This window comes from Trichechus manatus, unplaced genomic scaffold (assembly GCF_000243295.1).
Source record: "Trichechus manatus latirostris isolate Lorelei unplaced genomic scaffold, TriManLat1.0 scaffold00181, whole genome shotgun sequence".
NCBI lineage: Eukaryota > Metazoa > Chordata > Mammalia > Sirenia > Trichechidae > Trichechus > Trichechus manatus.
This window is the reverse complement of record NW_004444117.1, coordinates 4,625,214-4,637,202: the sequence shown is the minus strand read 5'-3', so window position 1 is coordinate 4,637,202 and position 11,989 is coordinate 4,625,214.

The following is an 11,989-nucleotide window of genomic DNA, read 5'->3' as shown; positions in this document are numbered from 1 at the left end:
AACTTTAATGAGCACAAACCATGGAGCTCCCATGTTCCAGCTTCTTTTCTAGGAGGGCTTTCTTGCTCTAAAAACAAAGATTGATTCAAGCATGTTATAGCTGAAATACTATCAGTCAATAGCAATACCCTGACTAACATTTTTCTTCCTATGATCTTATCACCCTCCTTCCCACCCCAAAAAACAAAATAAAACATATTTTTGCCACTTTTACAGGAAGAGTTACATCATTTCCCAGCTCCATGCTTACCTCCTCCCACATCCAGAACTCTGAAAGTTATCTTGTTTGTTTTGTCTGGAAATTTACCAACTGGCATCTAGTGGGGCTTTGAAGGGCATCCTCAGGGCCTTCCCAATTCCCCTGGCTCTTAAACTCCCTCTGAAGTTGACTTCCCCTTGCCATTGCCAATGTTTAGTAGGAGCCAGGGATATGCCTCCTATCAACACTAGCCCTTGGCTCAGGCTGGTCTCCACTGTGCCTAAGCAGTCAGGGTAGGGGACAATGGATAAACAGTATGGCTACAACTTCAGAGAACATGGCCTTGATTACTCAGTGGCCCTATGTCATGTGCTGTGGGGCCTCCACCTGGGAATCCTCAGCTCACCTCACTTGCCTCACTTGCCTTTCTTTTAGCCAATTTCATGACTGCAGTATTTCGGTGGGCTGGGCACTGGAGGAAAGAGACTGAAACATACACCCATTGTAAGGTTGGATTAATTAACTAGGGATTCAGAATCTTATCAGATGCAAGATGGTGGCTGGAGCAGGGAGGAAGCAGTTTCAGCACATCACAGTGAAGCTCTCCTTGGTGGCCAGGGCCCCTAAGGGGGTATGATTCTGCCAGATCTGGAACATTCGTTACTTGTTAGGACACAACTATTTTAAAATCAGGGGTTACATACCTGTTCTGGAAGAACTAAACCAATGATCTGTGCATTTATATTTTAAGGAATTTTTACATACAACGAGCTGTCATGGCTCCTGAAGCAGACTCTGCATCACTATATGAAGGGAAGTCAAGGGAGCACCTCGGTGCTGCTGTTAATCTACGTTCTACAGCACACCTCTAAATGAGCACTTTTGCTTCCAGACATACTGCGGTGCAGTGAATTACTTAATATGGCCATTCTAGCCATGCATGGAGCCTTGGTGGTGCAGTGGTTAAGAGCTTGGCTGCTAACCAAAAGTTCGGCAGTTTGAATCCACCAGCCGCTCCTTGGAAACCCTATGGGGCAGTTCTACTCTGTCCTATAGGGTTGTTATGAGTGGGAATGGACTCGACAGTAACAGGTTTGGTTTTGGGTTTTTTTTTTAGCGATGCATGCTCCTGTAACTCCCACAAAATGATTGGGTGGGACTATGCAAATAAAGTGCATGTGGGGAATCGAATAGTCTGCTAATGCAAATAAGAGGCATGGAACCCTCGTAGGGGATTGGTTAGTTTGTGGTCTTGCTAGGGGGTGGGAGTGGCCTTGAAATTGATAAGGAGCTTGCTGTATAACCAGCTTCCCTGACATAGGTTTTAGAGGGAGACACAGAGAGAGAGAAGCAGCAGCTGTAACACTGAAGACAGCGAGAGACGGGGTGCAACAGCAGCAGCAAGAGCGACAGCAGCGCCAGATGGCTGCGGTGGGGCTTGCTGCACCACTGAGTTAAGAGTTGTAACACTTGTCTGAGAAGACACCGAGCAGGGCCCTGTGGGCAGAAGGCCCCTAGCTGGGCCCTGTGGCAGAGGGCGAGAAGAAGCTGTTCTGATCAAAGAAATGTATCCTGAGTTGTTCCTGTTACTTCCAAGTTGATTCTGATCCTGAGTTGTACCCTGTTACTTCTCTAATAAACCACTTAACTGTAAGTAGGGTTCTGTGAGTTCAGTGAGATGTTGCAGCGAATTACTGAACCCAAAGATGGGAGGGAGAGTCCTGGGGCCGGGGCGGGGCAGTTGGTGTTAGAAATGATGGAGCGGTACAGCAGTTTGAAGAAGCTGGACATTTGGGACATCTTTAATCTCTGCCTCATAGGAACCAGTTTGTGCTGATTCTTATAAAAGATATTATTCATTTACATACTCTTAATTTTTAACAAAAGGAAACTTGATATATATAACATTAATAAATTATCATGCATATAGTTGTTCACCTTTATTCAAAAGTATATACACATCTTTTTTTGTATTCTAAGAGCTTCCTAGTATCTCATTTATAGTTTTTCCATAATTTATATAACCAGCCTTCTAATGATAAACATTTCGGTTGTTTTCAGTTTCTTGCTGGCATAAACAGTAGTGCAATAAAATGTATCTTCCCACCCTTACACAACTTTCAACTTTATCTGTAGGATAACTTTCTTTTTCTGTCTTTTTTGGCTTTAAAGAATAGAAATTAATTTTCTCACAGTTTAGGAGGCTAGAAGTCCAAATTCAGGGCACTGCTATGGGGGAAGGCTGTCTCTATCTGCTCTGGGGGAAAATCTTTGTCTTAGCTTCCGTAGCCCTGGCATTCCTCAGTTCCCTGAGAATTTTCATGTGGCAGCGGCATCTCCTTCCACCCTCCAACCCCCATTTGTGCTTACTTCTGTATCTAATCTGCTCTTTTTATAACTCAGAAGTGATCACTACACTGAAATGTCCTCATTAACATAACAAAGAAAACCGTATTCGCAAATGGTATAACATCTACAGGTACAGGGGGTTAGGATTCTAACACATATTTTGGGGGACACATTTCAATGCATAACACCTGTGTATCTAAACAAACTCTTGGGTTCAAGAGGAGTATTTTATACTACCTAAGTCTCCTGGACAATAGCCTACAAATGGAGGCAGGGACAGGCAATGAATCTAGGATAAAGCAATATAATGAAGATTGGAAATGTAAGATAGATTTCTAAAAGATGGAATTGATTGGGCTCTGACATCCCTACCTATGTGTGGCCCCTCTCCTTACCTTGCTTGGGCTGTGAAACCCACACCAGACCATGCTCCCCACCACCATATGGACCCCTCATCTCTATCCATCTCACCCTACTCCAGCTCCAACACCCAGCTCTGGGGCACTGTGCTCCCTCCCCACCTGGAGCAGAAGCCGGTGCATCTTGCTTAACCCCACATAATGGGGCCTGAATTGTCTCGGAAGAAAAAATAATTTTTTTTTTACATCTCTTAGTGGAACTTGAAATCTTCTTTATACAAATCTGATTAAGTTTATTCTGGTTTCAATATTGTTTAATGAGGGAATAAATATCCTCAACAAGTTGACATCAAGTTTATTAGCAAACTTATTAATGTTCTTGAGGAAAGCTCAAGAGTATGACCTTATTCTTAGTGAAGGTCAAAGCTTCATGGTACTCAGTGTTCATATAATTGAACTCTTAAGTGCAAAACGACCCCTTCCCCCCAAACAGAAGGGAGTAGATCCATAAACATAGTACAGATGATGCCACATGTAATGAATAAGCCATCATATAGAAACACTGAAGAAAAAGAAGATGATGGGGAGAACCACAAAGAGAGTCTGCTATTGGATGAACTACCCTGTGAGGAGGACCTCACAGTCCCCTCTGGCATGAAAACAGTGTTCCAACTTGTTTCTGGAGATTCTCATTAGACAGTTTACGAATATTATGCAAATGTCGATAGTTACAGATTAGTTTTTATACCAGCTTGAATGAAGTTTATTGTTACAGGAGATCAATTAAATGTTGTGGCAGTCCCTACTGCCTCTAGAAAGAGTAACCCTCATGGCCAAAACCCACTCCTGTTCTTGCCGTGTGGCCTCAGTGGCTCTGGAATTGACAACACTGAACTGAGTCTTTCCAAGGCAGCATGGCTCTTACCTCAGTTTACATTTTCATGAAAAGAGGTAAGTTTAGTCACATAGGCTGCTGGGCTTAATTGCTATTTCAGGTCTGGGAATTGGGAAAACAGGTCTTCCTCAGGCGAGTGCTTTGTGAATTGGCCTCCAACAGCCAAACAACTTTGGTTTTTCTTCTTTCGGGTTTTAAATGCAGTGTCATACTGCACTTGAAATTTGAGTGAGAATATCAATTTGGTTATGAAGCTGTCACTGATAAATTATTGGTTTCTATATACTTAGTTATATATAGAAACCAATAAGCAAATTGGTTTTCTATCATATATATTTGTTTATATAAATAGAAACAATTTATTGGTGAGTGTGGCACAGGACCAGGCAGTGTTCCATCTGTTGTACATATGGTCTCTATGAGTTGGAACCAACTCAGTGGCACCTAACAACAACAACCTCCTTCTTCCCTAAGAAGACTGAGATCATCTGAAATAGATAGCTGCCTTCGAGTCAACTCTGACTCATGGCGACCTTATGTACAACAGAACAAATGTTGCCTGGTCCTGTGTCATCATTATGATCACTGGCATGTTCGAATCTATCATTGTGGCTATTGTGTCAATCCATCGCACTGAGGGTCTCCCTCACCCTTGCTGGCCCTCTACTTCAGCAAACATGAAGTCCTCATCCTCCAACAGTTAACCCCTCCTGATGACATGTCCAAAGCAAGCAGGTCCGACAGTGTTCTGTTATGATCCATAACATTTCACTGGCTAATTTTTGGAAGTAGATTGCCAGGCCTTTCTTCCTAGTTTTAGTCTGGAAGTTCCACTGAAACCTGTCTAGCACGGTGATCCTGCTGGTATTTGAAATACCGGTGGCATAGCTTCTGGCACCATATCAATACACAAGCCACCACAGTATGACAAACTGACAGGTGGTAGCATCTGAAATTGGCAGCCACAATTTTTCTCCTCTACCCTTCAAATATTTATTGAGCAACAGGTATATGGTAGGTCCAGTACTAAGACCTGTAGATGCCTGATTTTTTTTGTCTCTTTTGGTGTACTTTTCTTTCTTGCTGCCTTTTTAAAGGTCAAGTCTCCTTCTTCAACTCTACTGCCCTCACCACATTGTCAAACTTTCTCCTCTCCACCAGCTCCTTAGCTTCTGCTTTCAAATACGCTGGGCTTGACCCCAGGTTGAGTTAGCCTTCCCTTCACTCTGCTGTATCCTCGAACTACTCTTCCATTTCTCTGCTGCTTTCTGCTGTCAAAGTTCATGAAAAAGTAGGTGACAGCTCAGGCCCAACTTTTCTCCCAGCCCACCCCCCACCTTCCACCATTTAATCAGGTTTCCACTTTCACTTATCCATATTTACTGAGCCTCTCCTTGGTACTAGGGATGAGGCAAGAGTGAGAGGGTCCCTGACCTTAAGCTGCTTCCTTCCAGCATATTAAACCATTATAGCGACAGGGGATATAATGATAGGGGAAGTCCAGAGGTATGTGTGTTGGGGGGTGGGGAGGGAGGCGGCAGGGAGCAAAGCTTGACCTGGTTTGGGGGCTCAGGGAATGACAAAATAAAGAGGTCGTGTTCCAGTTGTCAGCTGAGGGCTGAGTAGGCCTTAGCTAGGCAAAGGAGGAGGAAAAAAGAAGAAACACTGCTGGAGAAGGGCAGAACTTGGAAGGCACCAGAGAGCAGAATTCAAGGGAGTGGGTGAAAGCGAGGAGGAAGGTGCTCTGGGGACCGGGTTATTTGGAGAAGGGGAAGGGAAAGAAGTTGTTGGGGAGGTAGGCGGGAGCTGCCCCGCCCCCGCGGTACCGAGCTCGCGACTGGCCGGGGCTTCCCCGCCGTAGGCCACTGCGCTGCCGGAAGTGCGACCAGGATGCCCCGCTCCCTGCCTCACTCTCTAGGAAACTGGGAGGACGCTAGGGGTCTCGCTGTCTGTGGCACAAGGAAGGCCTCTCCCTGTTTTGACTAAAAGGTCCGCTCTTATAAGAACATGAAGGAAACCAATAACGGCGGCGATGGCGCCTGCGGCTCCACTTCTGGTTAGTGTCCAAATGATTTCTCTCCTAAACACCGCCTCCGGCCCCCACATGCTTGTGGAGGAGCGGGACACGCTGTGCCCAAAGCTGCCAGTTGAGTTGGGGCGGGGGGCGGGGTTCGGATTCACCCGCAGGTTCCCTAGGGCCTCGCTGTCCTGGGCTGCCCCACAGAGATTCCAGATATGGGAGTGGGGGCAGGCTTAAAGGTAGTAGTCTGTCCCTGTCTGTGTTGTATCAATTACCGGTACCAGTGGAGTTGATTCTGACTCAGGGCAGCCCCATGTGTATCACAGTAGAACTGTGCTCCATAGGGTTTTCAATGGCTGGTTGTTCGTAAGTACATCACTAGGCCTTTTTTCTGAGGTGCCTCTGGGTAAACCTTTCAGTTAGCAGTTGAGCACATTAATCGTTTGCACCACCTAGTGACTGTATCAGTTAGGATAATGCTTTAACTGAGATCCTAAATAACAGTGGCTTAGACAAGATGATCTAGAAAAGCTGCTCAGGGCTGCCATGATGGCTTCACAATCATCACAGACCTGGACTCTGGTGGTCTTTTTACCCCCTTATGTGCAGCTTTCTTCTGGTGGTCCAAGAAGACCTCCCAAATCCTGCTGTCTGGTTTGAGGGGAAGCCTGTGAAATGTGACAGGCAACCATTAGACCCACCAAACACTATTCTTCTGTCAGAAGGGGAGGCCAAATGTGGACACATCTAGCCCCCAACCGCACCCCACACAGCACCTCAGAGGAGTAGGGTCAGGGTGAGGGGGCACTTTGGAGGTACTGGTAGAGAGTGAAGATCTAGTTCATCCATTGTGATGACATTTCCTGGAGGCCTCCTGGTGGCTGCACTTGAAGCAAGACAGGATTTTTCAAGGGTGGAATTCTTGGGATTTTTCTCCTGATGTTAAGAACTGTTTGGTGTGTATGTGGAAGGGTAAAGAGGGAAGACAAGCAAGTGTGTGAGGTGAGGCCGAGCTCTTGACAAAACCTTCCCCTTACCAGGTCTCTCCTTATTGAATCAAAACAACCTTGGTCAGAGGGTCCAGTTACAGCTCCAGGGTGTAACAAATGCTTTTGGCTGTTATTCACTGATAGGAGCTTCTCTGTCTTGGTAAACTGATTGTAAAACAGGCGTGGAGGTGGTGCCTGACCTCCTCTAACTTCACAAGGGGAAAGGAGAATGAAGATCAACTGCCCAAGACTGATTTCGGTGAGGCAGAGGTCAGACCTTCCTTCTCTTTCCTCCAGCTTTACCAATTCTGACACCAATCATCCTTCCCACATCACTCTGTACTTCTCTGTTGGGTTAGATAATTAATTGCAATGGCCACACAGAACTCACAGACAATACTCACAATCATGGAGTTTATTAGGGAAGTAACAGGTTACAAATTCAGGTTCAGGAACATTCAGGATACAGTTCTTCCACGAGGATAGCCTCTTCCCAGCTGTGCTCGCAGTCACGCCTCTCCGTGGGCCAGGAAGCCTACCATGCCATCTCCTGCTGCCAGATCTCTGCCGCTGCTCCTCACTGCCTTCAGTGTTACAGCTCTCTCTCTGTCTTCTGGTTCCAGGAGCTTCTCAGCACAGGGATCCTGGGTCCAAAGGACACACTGGCTCCTGGCTGTTCTTCTTTGGTGGTGGTAGAATCCTCTCTTTCCTGCCTCTAGGGTGGCTCATTTCAATCCCACTGGGATGGCAAAACCTACCAATCCCTTTGGTGGGCCACAATTACCCTATCACACAGTCCTACCCACCCAGTCACTTGGGTGGGAGTTACAAGACCATGGCAAGAAAGGCCACACAAAAGCAATCCATCGCACTACACTGATCTTCCATAAAATGGTCCTCAAATTTTTTTTAAGGATAGAAACTTATTTTTCAGGCAAAAATTGAAACAGAACCTCTAAATACAAAACAGATGAAAGTGGAGCTTCTTGGACAGATTCTGAGAATGGGAGGTTGGGGTGTTGCCACCTGGGCCTTACAGGCTTTCCTGAGGGATGTGAAGTAGGTATAGCAGAGACTATTAACTACTCCTCGGCAACCAGTCTCCTCTTCTTCCATTTAGTAACTGGACTTCTCCCACCGGCTTTCTGGTAGAGTACAGGCCCTCCCAGCTGGAGATTATAATTTCTGGTTTCCCTTCAAGCTTCTAGCCAATAGGAAAAGAGCAAAAGTGAAGGGGCAGCTTTCAGAAAACATCCTTAAAAAGAAACCTCCTAGCCCTCTGTTTCCTCTTCTCCTTTCAACTGTCTGGGAAAGGGGACAACTGGAGCAGCTCCTTGGACCCACAAGTGGGTGTCATGTATTGACGATGGCAGAGCCAACCTGCCAGCTGTGGTGCTCTGGACCACCCATCGGCCCACTTCTGGACTGTTGCCTGAAAGAGAAACAGAGGCCTGCCTTGTTAAACCAGTGTGTTTGCAGTCTTTTTGTACAACTGGAACACCAAGGCTCAAAGCACAATTTGAAAACCTCTACTCTACACTACCTATTCCAAGCTTTCACCAGTGCTCAATTTATGGAGGATGACTTTTCTTATGACACATGTTCCCATATGGTTTTGGCCCACTTTTGAAGCTTCCCCCTCTCCCACAATAGAGAAATCTGCAGCTTTGTTGGATGAGAGGATCTGAAAAATCAGGTTGATCCAATCAGTCATAAATGTAGACACTGATTTCAAAACTGATGTAGGAATTCAAAGCAAATTAGTAAAAAATCTGATTTCTGTTCCCTTTTCTCTTTGCATTATTTCCTGCCAACATTCACCTTTTCTTTATTCTTACCACTCTTCCTCACTCCTATTCCATTAGTTTTTCTCTGGTATGCCTAAATAAATTGTTTCAAACATGTGACATTCCATGGGTCATCCATGATGGTTCATGGAAAAGTAGGAAGGCAAAGCATCAAGGACACAGCCATCCACAGGCATGTCAAACACTAGGAGAAGGTGAAACTGTGTGAGCTATAAACTGTGGCAGGGATTTTTCTTCCTGTTGAGATATTGCTAAACCTTAGAGGGAAAATGAAAAAGGTCGTGAACTACTTGCAAATAAAAAGCAGCTTTAAAAAACAGAAACGTAGTGTTCAACAAACCTTATTTTAAAATTGAAAACTTAGTAATTGCCACTATTTACTAGTCAGGCACACGTCTAGGTGTTTCACATACATAATCGCTAATCTTTACAAAATAGCTCAAAGTGAATAAACATTGGAGTTCAGAGGAGTAAAAGAATTTCCTAAGACCACTCAGAGGACAGAGCTGGGATTTGAACCCAGTTTTGACTGCCTCTCCTCCCCCGTATCACTCTACCTCCACTTAGACAAGAGATAGAAAATTGTAAAACCGGTATTGGAGGGAGAGAGGGAATTATAAAATGGAAGTAAGGAAAGAATGTTCTCAGAGGTGAATGGTAGTAGACTGCAATCCAAAAGAACCAGAGAGAAGGTGAAGTAAGTTGATTCACAGCTATCTGCTACTCTGAACTGCTTTTATGCAACCTTCGGGAGCTTCTCTGAATGGCACAGCCGTACACATATTCATGGGGCAACTGAGCCTATAAAAGGAGGCTGAGGCCAGAGCAGTGTTCTCCTAGTTTGTAAGTTCCTCTTCCTGGGTTTATAGGAAGACTTTTCTTAGCCTCGTTTGCAGTTAGGGGTGGTCATGTGACTGAGTTCTGGCCAATGAAATGTGGGCAGAAGTGATGTAAGCCACTTCCTGGCTTAGCTTTAAAAAACCGTCTTCTGTAATCCTTCAGCTCTCTTTTCCACTGTCCCAGCAACCGGGGAGGTTCATATTCAAAATGAATTGGCAAGAATATGGTGCAGGGTCACCAGCCCCATATTAGACTTTGCATGAGCAAGAGATAAACCTTAACATATTAAGTCACTAAGATCTGGGGTCTATTTGTTATCTCCACACAGGCTATCCTATCCAAATACAGCATCCATTAGTCTCTATATTGATGAGAAGAGGCTGGGCTGCTATATAACAAAGAGAAACAACAATCCAATGGCTTAAAGATAGGGTGACCAACTGATCTGTTTATATAAATTGTCCCACTATGATTATTTTCACAAGTGTCTTGGTGTGGATGATAAATTATATGCATACCCTACTTAAAGAACAAAGAAGTTTCTTTTTCTCTCTCTCACTTAACAATCCGAGGTGAGTATTCCTACCTGGCATCTCTGCATTTAATTTTTTTTTCAAAATTGCTCTGCATGTTTTAGGGCACTGTTGTCGTCTGGATGGTTGAAGCTGGGCCACTGTCATGCTGAGGTTTTCATCAGTGATTTTTAAAAACTTAAATTTTCTGATTCCCATTCCAGACTGTAAGCACAGATACCTAGGGTCCAAGTTTTTTTTTAACCTTTTAGTTTGAGATAATGTAGATTCAGATGCAGTTGTAAAAATATAGAGAGCCTGTGTACCCTTCATTCAATTTCCCTCAATATCTTGCAAAACCATAGTACAATATCACAAGTAGGATACTGACATTGATAAAATCTAGCAGATTTCCCCAGTTTTATTTATACTTGTACATGTATCACTATATTTAGTTCTAGGCAGTTTTATCACATGTGCAAGTTGTGTATCCACTACCACAGTTAAGATACAAAACCAAGTCTGTTTTTGGTCACTGTCACTTCCCCCAAGGCCTAGTGCAATGCCTGGCACAAAGAAGACACTTAGTAAATACTTGTTGAAATGAATAAATAGCGTACTAGTTAGGCTTCCAAGATGCCGTAACAGAGACATAAAAAAACAGCAGTGTAAATGAGATACACATAACAGTCTAGAGGTAGGACTGGTAGGAGAGCAGTGCCTTATGTCTCTGGGCCAGGAAAATGCTACAGTCCCATGTCCCCAGCTTGTGGGCAGGGGAAAGGCAGGGCATGCCCAAACTTTACAACATCAAAGCCTTGAGGTTGCACCTATCACTTCCCCTCACATCTCACTGGCCAGAACTTATTTGCAAGGACACACCAAGCTGCAAGAGAGGCTGGGGGAGATTGTATTATTTACCTATAATTCTTCATGACCCCCTTTCCTTGTCAAGGTTGACCAAGGTAGACAGTACTTCCCTGCACCACTGATGCTGGCTTTGGCCAGTGGAATGTGGGCAGAAGTGAGTGTGTCAGTTCTGAGCTGAGACCTTAAGAGGCCTCTTGAGTTTCTCCTTGCACCACTGGCACTGCTGCCAACCTTCATAAGAAGAGCTTATCCAGGTAGCCATTGGTCCAGAGGATAAGAGACAAGTGAAACAGCCCCAAAGCCGGTTCACAGCCTGAAGCGGAGAGTTGCCTTGCTGACCTGCAAGAAAAATAAATGGCTCTTTTGGGTAAGCAACTGAGTTACGCAGCATTAACATAGCAGCAATCTGATAATGCAGTGGCCATGAGCTCAGCCCTAAATGAGGAGTTCTTCTATTAAAAAAAGGGAAGAATGGATATTAGTGGATAATCAGCATCCTGCAGGTATGAGAAGGGCCCCTGCCTGGACTGAGCAAAGACAACCTGTGGGACCAGCAAGAATGATGGGAGCAGACTGGGAGTATCTCTGCCTGGAGGCATCGTGGGGATGAGGAGCACTTTGGGGGTGGCAGGAATGATGAAATGAGAGGAATGGAAACCTGTGTCAAAAGAAAAGTGCTACACTAACAAAAAGTTTTGGAAGAGTTTCCCCAGTGAGTCAAGAGGTGGTGCTAACAGAAGCATGAAATAACTGTGTTTTACTACTCAGTATCTGTCTGTTATCAATACAGCTATAGGGAATGATGCCATTCCAATTTGGATCCTATACAAGATTTGAAATGCATGGAAAAGATAACTGATGCCTATACTAGATCAATCAAAATTTACCTCTGAAGTATAATTTCTCCACAGGGCTGAGGTGCCTTGGCATTCAGTTTGTGTGCTGAATAGAGCCTTTTAAAGGAAGGAGCTCTCTGTACTATGCGCTGGTTATTCTGCCAGCAAGTATTTGGGCGTGCAGAAATGACATCTTTTTTTTTGAAACCTGCAACATTGCTCGAGACATGAGAGAAGTAAAAAAGCTTTACAAAGTATAGCAATTGTGTGTGAATATCCATTTTAGAGTGGATGAATTAGTCCCTGATAAAG